The 11,603-nt window shown below is 31.5% G+C and overlaps 1 non-coding gene across 3 annotated transcripts; it reads right to left on the reverse strand.

Annotated features, from left to right (window-relative positions):
- Positions 1-1,386: 1,386 nt before the first annotated feature.
- LOC111996903 (uncharacterized) lies at positions 1,387-4,796 on the reverse strand. Of its 3 annotated transcripts, none has more exons than XR_010625722.1 (5): positions 4,323-4,796; positions 3,716-4,037; positions 3,450-3,537; positions 2,178-2,246; positions 1,387-1,613 (listed from the first exon to the last, which is right to left on the reverse strand). It is a non-coding gene; the product is annotated as an uncharacterized LOC111996903 (transcript). The 3 variants fall into 3 exon arrangements; XR_002881289.2 differs by lacking the exon at positions 3,450-3,537 and adding an exon at positions 2,679-2,722 and having other exon boundaries at positions 3,740-4,037; positions 4,323-4,794; XR_010625721.1 differs by lacking the exon at positions 3,450-3,537 and adding an exon at positions 2,679-2,722 and having other exon boundaries at positions 4,323-4,794.
- Between the last annotated feature and the right edge of the window lie 6,807 nt (positions 4,797-11,603).

Consider the following 11,603-nt stretch of genomic DNA (forward strand, 5'->3'; position numbering starts at 1 on the left):
TTAGATTGGGATATGCCCAACAACTAACCGATAATAAAGAATTACATTTTTAAAAATAAGTTGTTAACAACTAAGTAGCATTTATTTGATAAGCCTATCAATAAACTAAAGAACTAATTCAACTAAATCTCTATCTTCTATTTGATAACTCCCGCTAACAAATTGGACCCCATAAGAAACACTTGTTCTGCACTGGACTCCTTCAGCAACACCTGTTTTGCATTCCAAGACTCTTTAGGTTTCATGCCATCATTTCCTTGCATCACATCCATACTTGTCTAGTTCGTAAATAATTTCATGAAAATATAGTACGCTTGGGATGGGGAGATTGCTTGACATGAGATTCAATGCAGAACATGCCTAAGTAACGGTTGACTTGTGATTCTGTGAACAACTTTGGCACTATGGGAAATGTTATAATTTGAATTTATATACAACAATTCATAGGAAAAGTAATGAATAGTGCTTTTTAAGACCAATGAAAAATTATACAAACGAGATCAATTACAAATGTTTAAGAAACTAAACTACTTATCATTGGACATTGTCATAACGAAGTCCGATTATGCTTAAAGGCAAAGATGCTTTTGCAAAATGCAAGAGTAAAAAGCAGACACAACATAGCCCAAAATCCTAGAATGAGGCTGCTACATCCAAAGCACCATGTCTACACATGATAATCTTAGACCAAGCTATTTTTGGAATTCTCTTTGGGTTTATCATCCGTTTAGTGCCTGCTATATATAGGAACACTACAAAAAAAGAGTCTACTAGCGAGGGTAAAATGCCCTCGTAAAAATTCAAATATCGTCGCAAAAGGTTATTAGCGAGGGCATATGGCCCTCGAAGGCCGTCGTATTTGTTATTGTTGCTAAAAGAGATTTTGCAACCATACCTTCGCAAATAGGTAATTTACGAGAGCAATTTACCGTCGTTATTGAACAAATTTGCCCTCATAAATATATTACCAAACGATGAAAAAAGTTGACGACTTATTTTTAACGAGGGAAAACAGTCGTTGTTAACAACTATTTGTGAGGACCTTCATACCCTCACAATTAATTATTTGAGAATTCCAAATTGATGACATACTTTTTAGTGACAAAAAATACCGTCGCTAAAATTTATTTGTGAGGGCTTTTAACCCCTCACAATTAGCTAGAAATAATAGTGATTACGTTAAACTGTCACTTAAAACGTTTTTGCAAGGGGCTAAGTGGCGTCACTATTCTATAAATTGCGAGAGACTTTGTCATCACTATAAAGTTATTTATGACTAAATTTTTATGTCAATGATAATATTAATATTTTAAATATTTTATTATTTATTTATTTTTAATTTATTTTATATCATTTTTGTTTATCTATCATGTTACAATAGTACAATGATTACTAAAATTGATCCATTGAAACATAAAAATTCTTATAAGTTCAAACTTTAAAATATAGAATATACAAAAAATTCCTGAAATTACGCCATTACATAAAAATATTTTTCAAACAACTAGAATTATGAAAAGATCTACATTAGTTTTCCTCTAGGTCACCCTCCAAGTTGCTTTCGACCTCCATGTTATTGTTTGAGTTGTCCTCTTCATTTCTGCTAGTACCATCTTAAAAAAAAAAAGCATTAAACATGAGTTAAAATGAAACAATTGAAGTGAATTTGTATTTGTATCAATACTTCAATAAATAAGTGCACAAAGTAGTATATCAAATATAATCATGTAATATATCATAAACAACAATAATAACTTTTTTTTTAATTTAACAATAATAATAATTTAATTTGATTACTTAAACCACTATCAAAATTAAATATAAATTAAAATAATATAACAATTGTGAAAAATGTAAACCACAAATAATGGTTAGAGAGAGTGCAAGAGAGATAGAGAGAATTTGTGACATGTATTTCATTTATACTCACCCCTCATTCTCCATCCATCCATTTATCCACCATCTTTTTTCAAAAGGGTGTAGGAATGAATGAAGGGCCATTCTTGTAACGATCTTCTTTCTTTGTGTACTTCTTAAAAATAGGATTTTTAATGTGAAACATCCAATCAGAATAGTGGTGTTTCACATATTCCACAAATGCCTTCTTAGAGTATACATTAATTGGACCCTTATATGTTTTGGAACTTTTAGTGGAATTTAATTTCAATATGGTTTACCTTAATACCAGATATTGCAGTCCATAACACACCATCCCAATTCCTTATCACAATAAATGAGTGGTTAACCTGCAAAATAAGAGTATAATATTTATAAAAATGCAATGAACGCACTTACAAACTTGAGTACTGTAATCTTTATTTTATTAAGATCAACCAATCTAACATGTTTATTTATTTAGAAATGAAGATGCATAGACTAAAAATAAAGGCAATAAGTAAGACCATTAATAAATGGAAAATTCCATAAAAAATATGTGCAAGGCATTCCTGTCAAACCAAACATGTGTGCATTGTAAAGGAATGCCTAACATTTCACCAAGGGAAAGAAAATGTAAAAGAAAATTTCAAGCCATGCTTAACTGCCACAAAATAGGCAGCCTTCTATTACCCTTGCAACAACTACGCATAACTAAATAAAACCATCAATGCCTTACAGCTCTAGATGTGTATTAATATATATATTGCTAAGTAAAAATGATTTTATTTAAAGAAGACTACCTCATGCAGATATGGACCACATATCATGTTTTTTGAGCTTTAATCTGCATCCATGTCAGATGAGAAGCACGATGAGAATTTTCAAGATATAAAATCATTTGTACATGCACAAGTTTTATGAAAATGATAGTACTCTTTAATCTAAGATGCATTGAATCATTTACCTATTAGGTTAGCTGCCTCTCTTGTTTGCAAAAACCGCTATTTTATCTATGGTTTTTCCTTAATAATTATTCACTAATTAGTAATTATGCAATACCTCCCTCCCCCAAAAACTTCTCTTAAGTGCAATTTATCCTAAGAATGGATCATTCAAACTAGTGCTTGTATTGGACAAATGAACTTCCACTTATTTTTTAGTTTCTTTTCATCTAATATTCAGAAATTTGACCAAATTCTCACAAAAAGTTCAATCTCAGTCACTATACACATCTTTATTAAATTAATATAGACCAACCCAAACCACAATTAGATGATTTTTTTTTTTTTATTTGCAAAAACATAGTGTTAAACCCCCAAAAAAAAAAAGTTAGCATATAGATATAGCTCAGTCATATTCATGTTCAGCACATCTTAAAGCCATTAACTAATTAGCGTCCACAAATCTCTTAATTTATTTATTTTTGACTCTCTAGGTAATTTTTACAAGCACTTGGCATGCATACTTTGCCACTATGGAAACAATAAAAGAGACATTAGCAAAAGAAAAGGGCAAGTCTAGTGTGGTATTATAGTAAAGAGTAACAAACAAAGAGGGGTTGATAAGGTTGCCTAGATGAAGAAAGATTATTGAGTTCGGCAATGGCAACCTCATGGGTTCTTAGTTCTTTGACGAGCCCCACTCCGATGCTATACAATCCTATTATTATACTAATATATAAAATTAGTAGAACAATAGAGTGCCGATCAATAGTAACATAGGCTTGTCCATGGGTTTAATAAGAAAAGGAAACTGAGCATAATAAAAAATAACTTACAAAATTCACAACATACTATATCAAACAACAATGGCATTCATTAATTAACAAAAAAAATACCTTTAGAAAGAAAAGAAGAAGAACCTTTAGAGGATTTTACAATGTTCTGTGCTTGGAGGAACCTCTGCATGGGGCAGCTTATTGCAAATGCATAGAGTTGGAGTATCAAACCGTGTGCAAAAACTTGGCCTTGCTCAGCTATGCTCTCAAATTGGCCTATGGCTATGAGGATTGGGCCAGAGAACCAATAGAGGAAGGTAAGGAGTACTGCTGCTCCCAGATGCAAAACTATTGCTCTCTGGCATATGACGCCCAATGCCCCATATTTTTGGGCCCCATATGCCTGTCCACGCACGGTTTGCACAGCACTAGCCATGCCCAACTGTTGTTTTTTTTTTTTTTTTTTTTTTTTTTTCCATCATAAAGAAAGAATTACATACATGAAACATATAATGAAAGACAATATATATATATATATATAGTGTAACTAGAATTTTGGATCGTAATTGTCTCACACTCCCCGTTTCACACTACACAAACATTGCAAAATTTCATATCCACAATATTTGTGTGGTGTTAACGACAGTCTTGAAATGGGTAAATGTGAAATAATAATTTTCCTAGGCAACATATAAATTCTCAAGTAAAAAAAAAGAAAGAGTCATACCATAATCCCATAAGCAAGACCTTGAATTCCCACACTAGCAATGGATGCCCCAGCAAGCTCTAATGAACCCAAATGCCCAGTAAAGGAGAGAGTGGCAAAAGTTAGCATGTAATTGAATACAGAAACAATAATAGAAGCCCCTGATAGAATCCAGAGGAGCCTTGACTCCCACCCCACTAAACGAATCCACCATCATGCTGGCACTGGCTTGTGTTCTAAAACTCTTCAATTGCATCCGATATCACTTTCAATTTCAAGTCTGATGTGGGTTTGAGAGATGATCTAATGAAGAAGATCAGTTCGGTGGCAGTGGGTGGTGGCTGAGGTGAGAGAGAGTAGATCCATGGTGGCTGAGGTGAAAAGTGGGTTTTTAACTTTTAAGAGTTTGAGAAGTGGGAGCCGAATGAAAAGAAAGAAAAAAAAAAATTAAAGAAAAAAGCTTTGGGGGAAAAAAAAGGTGGGAAATGAAAAATAGGGGGAAATTTTGTGCGGCAATGAAAAATTTGGGGTGGGGTAAGCATATAGCGACGTTTTATGCAACATGCCTATGCAACACATAAATTAATTAATAAAATAAAAATGAAATAAATTAGATACAATTCACACATTTGAATAGTTGGCCAAAAATAGATAATAAAAAATATTAATTATTTTAAGTCACATGTTAAAAGAAAAATATGTAATCACTACAATGAGCTAAGAACAATATGTAATCCTCACAATGAGCTAAATCATATACAATAAATTAAAAATTTTAAATTTAAGGGCTCTTTGGCATTTGATTTGGGGAGAACTCATTTCATTATAATTCTACAATTAAACCTCACTGGCTAAAGAAATCATGAAGGAGGTCTCTTTTTGTGTAATCACTTAGTTCAATCCTCATTAATCAAAGAATCACATCATTCACTATAGAATGATGGCATCTTGATGGCGGCTAGAAGCCTCCCCAAAATGTGACTACAACTTGGATTCCATGTTTTAAACTACTAAAACTTGAATCTAGACAATTAATTGATGACATGACTATTGATTTTTGATCACCTTGAAATTTTGTAAGCATGAAAAATATACAAAGATAATGTAATCTAATAGTAGATTTGTCTAAATTCACATCGAATTAAGAAATATAGGGTTGGGTTCTAGTTATAAGAAATATAGGATTGGGTTCTAGTTACTAATTCTAAAAAATGTTACACCACACAATAACTTATTATTGAATTCATATTTTGAAAATCTAACTGTTGGATTAAATGTTCTATATGTTCTTAACATGCATGCCAATTTTCATGCCAATCGGATGTAATTTACCATTTGATCTATAAACTCATCATTTATGCATTATTTTAAACTACTAAAACTTGAATATAGACAATTGATTGATGACATGACTATTGATTTTTGATCACCTTGAAATTTTGCAAGCATGAAAAATATATGATGATAATATAATCTAACAATAGATTTGTCTAAATTCACACTGAATTAAGAAATATAAGGATGAGTTCAAGTTACACATGACGTAACTCTAAAATATGTTATACTACCCAATAACTTATTATTGAATTCATATTTTGAAAATCCAACCGTTGGATTACATGTTCTATATGGTCTTAACATGCATACCAATTTTCATGCCAATCGAATGTAATTTACCATTTGATCTATAAACTCATATTTTATGCATTATTTTAAATCACTAAAACTTGAATCTAAACAATTGATCAATAACATAGCTATTAATTTTTGATCACCTTGAGATTTTGTAAGTATAAAAATATATAAAGATAATGTAATCTAACGGTAGATTTGTCTAAATTCACATCGAATTAAGAAATATATGGTTGGGTTCGAGTTGCACTTGACGTAACCCTAAAAAATATTACAACACTCAATAACTAATTACAGAATTCATATTTTGAAAATCAAACTGTTGGATTACATATTCTATATGATCTTCACATGCATGCCAATTTTCATGTCAATCGGATGTAATTTATTATTTGATCTATAAACTCATTTTTTATGCATTATTTTAAACTACTAAAACTTAAATCTAGACAATTGATTGATGACATCACTATTGACGTTTGATCACCTTGAAATTTTGTAAGCATGTAAAATATACGAATATAATGTAATCTAACGGTAGATTTGTCAAAATTCACATCGAATTAAAAAATATAGGGTTGGGTTCGAATTACACTTGACATAATTTTAAAAGATGTTACACCACCCAATAACTTATTATTGAATTCATATTTTGAAAATCCAACTGTTGGATTATATGCTCTATATGGTCTTAACATGCATGCCAATTTTCATGCCAATCGGATGTGATTTACTAATTGATCTATAAACTCATCTTTTATGCATTATTTTAAACTACTAAAATTTGAATCTAGACAATTGATTGATAACATGACTATTAATCTTTGATTACCTTAAAATTTAGTAAGCATAAAAAATATATGAAGATAATGTAATCTAACGGTAGATTTGTCTAANTGCAAAAAAATCATTAAAATATAAATTTTTTTGGAGGTAAAAGTTATTCTAAAATTAAAGAAAAATAAAAAGAAAGGCATAAACATATAGCACTTTGCATTCTTTAGATGAACCTTTTGTTTACAGTCTTAAAAAAAAAAAAAAAAACTTTTATATACACCCTATATAAGAAAGGTCTGTTCTTATTTTCTAAACAATTGTACCCATAAAAAAAATTATAGCACTTTCAATTTCAAAATGGTAGCCTAAAATTCAAGAATTTCAACCTTTTGTACTCTCTCTCTCTCTCTCAAAAGTGAATAAAAATTTCTTCTCATTAAAATAATGCATAAAAATGAGTTCATAGATCAAATGGTAAATTATATCCGATTGGCATGAAAATTAGCATGCATGTTAAGAACATATAGAACATGTAATCCAATGGTTGGATTTTCAAAATATAAATTCAATAATAAGTTATTGGGTGATGTAACATTTTTTAGAGTTATAACAAGTGTAACTTGAATCTAACTCTATATTTCTTAATTCGATGTGAATTTTGACAAATTTACTATTAGACTACATTATCTTCATATATTTTCATGCTTATAAAATTTCATGGTGATCAAATATTAATGGCACGTCATCAATTAATTGTTTAAATTCAAGTTTTGTAGTTTAAAATAATGCATAAAAGATAAATTTATAGATCCAATGGTAAATTACATCGATTGGCATGAAAATTGGCATGCATGTTAAGAACATATAGAGCATGTAATCCAACAGTTGGATTTTCAAAATATAAATTCAATAATAATTTATTGGGTGGTGTACATTTTTTAGAATTACGTCAGGTGTAATTTGAACCCAAATTTATATTTTTTAATTCTATTGAATTTTGACAAATCTACCGTTAGATTACATTATCTTTGTATATTTTTCATGCTTACAAAATTTTAAGGTGATCAAAAATCAATAGTCATGTCATCGATTAATTGTCTAGATTCAAGTTTTAGTAGTTTAAAATAATGCATAAAAATGAGTTCATAGATCAAATGGTAAGTTACATCCAATTAACATGAAAATTGGCATGCAAGGTCAATTGTGGCCCTCGCAAATAATTTAGTATTAGTAAGGGCATATTTTTAACCCACACAAAAAATATACTTTTTGCAAGGGATTTTTATTGTCCCTCGGAAATAATTTGGTGGGAACATTTCCCTCCAAAAATTTTGACATTCTAATGATTATTTGTGAAGGTCGATCCAAGCCCTCGCAAATAATTTAGTATTAGCAACGGTTTTTTTTAATCGTCACAAATAATACGTTTTTTACGAGCGATTTTTAATTGTCCCTCGCAAATAATATGGAGGGAAAATTTCCCTCCAAAATATTAGTATTTGTGACGACTATAACACATAATTGCGATAGCTTTTTTTGTTGGTCACAAATATTACACATTTTACCAAGTATTTGCGAGGGCTTTATTTTGCCATCACAAATAAGATTTTTTGAGAGGGCTTTTTGGGTCCGTCAAAAATTCTTGGTCGCTAATAGGCATTTTTCTTGTAGTGAGCATAGTGATCGCTTTTGTATAGTGATTGCTTGTTTGATCTTGCCATGATCTAGTGTTTCTACTTCATTTTGCTTGATCATGCTATTATTGCTCCATATGCTTTTTAAGTTTTTTTTTTCTACATACAATGATGTTATTGTGTTGTTGTGTTTCAGGAGATACTTGTTTATATGTTTCTAAAACTTATCAGAATCTAGAATTAAGTGTGAGTGAGTTTTTCCTTTGTTCCCAAACTCACATTTAAGTTTAGAGTCTGTTTTAGGGTTTTGTCACGGAATAGCCAAAGGGGGAGATTGTAAAGTTGTTATTTACAACTAGATATTTTGTTGGCTTTTATTCCGTGTCAAATTTGATTGTAATCATTATCAATCGTTTATACCTTATATCTATTGTGGGATTTGTTGTAAGGGATGTGTGATAGAGAGAGAGTGTGAAGACTCAAGCATTTGAAGGCTGAAGAATTCTCGCAAGTATGTCACAACCTAGCTTCCCGCGAAATGAATCATGTGCCATGCACATGCTGGAATGCGAAAAGTCAGGCCAGGTGGAGACAGCAGTGTCTCGCGAGTGTCTCGCGGGTAAGGCCTTCCCGCGAGACACCCGCGAGGCAATCTGTTCTGCCAGCCTGTACTGACTGACTCACACTTTCTGTACCTATCCTATATATACCCTCATTACCCACAAATGTTGAGTAAGGCTTCAGAGAGAAAACCCTAGCTAAACACATTGAGAATTAGAGATTTTCATCCCTACCTTTCTCTATACACTTGCTTGTGGTATCTCCTCAACCCTTCCCTCTCCATTTCCACATCATTGAGAGGTTGATAGCCCAAACACTTACCACACCCTTTGAGAGTGCTGTGTGACGTTTTGGTGCTGCTGGGAAGTATTGGAAGAAACCTGGAATGGCAGATGCAATATGGAGCTTGTTGCGAGATCCGGGGTGCTAGACAAGACACGATTCTAAGAAGTCTTGTTAGAGTAGGAGCTTGGAGAGCTTAGGTGCATCGGGTAGATTAGGCTTGGAGGGTCTCTTACTAACCCATGTATCCCAACTGATTATCTAGTGGATCGATTTCTGCTTGGAGGGCGGCGGAGAGGTTTTTCGCCGAATTCTTCGGTTTCCTCTTCGAAAACACGTCTCGGTGTTTTCTGTGTTTGCATCCTTCTTCTCTACTCTTTTATATTTCATTATACTGCTGTGTTGCTTAGTTTATGGATTAGAGTAGCTTATTTGTTCATCCGCTCGCATTACACTATTCCGCACTTTGTAGTAAATTAGTGTAAAATCTATCGAGCCGTAACTTTAATTGGGGGGGTCTAAATAGCTCTTGTGTTTTCAACACATTTTCGAGCTTTCACTGGTGTTTAAACAACAGTTTTTATTGTTTGTTGTTTAAACACTGTTACCAAACGGAGCCTAAAATTGCACAAGATAGAGAAATTTATTAACCGTTGATGGCTTGGCCAATGTAGTCATATGGGATTGGAATAGGAGCAATACTGGGTGGGTCGGTAGGTTGATGGTATCGTTCAGGGACATATTTACACCTCAATGTGTATTTTTATTTTTTTACCAAATTTCTTCGCAAAATATTTTATTTAGACAGAATCAAACAGGCCTTTCTTTTTTATTTTTGATAATCTTCAATTCTCATTCAACCAAGAAGAAACAAGATGGCAGTCTTATTCTCTTTTTTTTTTTTTTTTTTTTTTTTTAGCTGAATGCAGTGTTATTCACTTTATGTATGCCTAAAGATAGTTCATAGATCATTCTCAAAAAAAAAAAAAAGATATCATATATTATATTATTTTAAAGCAATCCTATTCCTATCCATGATGGGTCAAAATTTGAAATTTCTTCTCATCATAAATTCGCCATGCCTCTTTTATTTTTTTAATAAAGTCCAATACTCCATGCTTCTTAAATGTGTCACAACTACTCTACTTATATATATATATATATATATAGTTGGTTTGCTTTTTTACTTGTGGGGCGGGGGTGTTAAAAGCACAAGAAATAGAAAACTAGAAAACTTTTGGGACAAAGAGACAATAACATTACCTTTCCAAGACCGTGGATTACAATAAACCTAAAAGATCTATTTTCGTTACAAACAATCTTCGAAGGCTTTAATCTCACATCATCATCCTCATTTTAAAAAGGCTTCAGCACCACATCATTTGGAAAGTGTACTTCTTCTTCTTCTTCTTCATTATTATTATTATTATTATTATTACTATTTTATTTTATTTTTTTTTTTTTTTTTTGCGTCCTATTCAACAGTTAAAACAGAAATGTCTAACTAGAGGGCTAATTGCCAACCATCCCTTATAGTCCAAAAACAACTCCAAGAAAGAGACATAGTCCTCATTTCTTTTTCTTTTTCGCTTACAGTATGTGGGAAGAACAAGAACTCTAAGTCAAAATAACAGGCTAAAGCCTATTAGAACTTAGAAGTTGAGAGTTTGATCTTGAAAGAACCTAAAAGGTAGGCATGAAATTCACGTCCAAATTATTTTTTTTTCTAATTTAATTCTGCAATATAACCATTACTAATTAATGGGAATATTTAAACTGTATTTCAATTTTAGATGAAGTAGCAAAATTCAATATACTAAAGGAAAAAAAAAAAGTAATTTTCACTCTTTATGTTTGGGGTAGTTCACAATTCTCATCTTATCTTTAAAACCAACTAATTTCACCCTCTATATTTGCAAAATGAGCAAATACTTCCAATTCGTTACTTTCTAGTTATAGTCAATGATTTTTTTTTTTTTTTGAAGTATTAGTCATATACTACAAGAGAAAACATAGATAATTGCATTGTTGTTTTTTTGAATTTGCATTTGTAATCATTGTGATTTCATTGAATTTAACTTAAAAAATAATAGATTGATCAAGGTACTTGCTCATTTTTTGAACATAAAGGGGGAAAATGATTTTTTTTTTTTTTTTTTTGAGAATCAAGACTTTGAACTTTATAAAATAGTAGGCTAAATTGCCTGATAAGTAGCAATGGTGTACGATGGAACATCTTCCATCCACTCTTGAAAACTAGTGACATGTCGTGCATATCGAGTTAGGTTGTGGGCTACACTATTTCCTTCTCTACAAACATGTGAAAACCTAATACAATGAAATAAATTAGCAAAACATTTAACATCTTGACTAAATAAACCAAAGGATGCCAAAGAGTTCGAGTCTGCATTCAAAG

The sequence above is a fragment of the Quercus suber genome, unplaced genomic scaffold (assembly GCF_002906115.3).
Source record: "Quercus suber isolate HL8 unplaced genomic scaffold, Cork oak 2.0 scaffold_618, whole genome shotgun sequence".
NCBI classification, from domain to species: Eukaryota; Viridiplantae; Streptophyta; class Magnoliopsida; order Fagales; family Fagaceae; genus Quercus; species Quercus suber.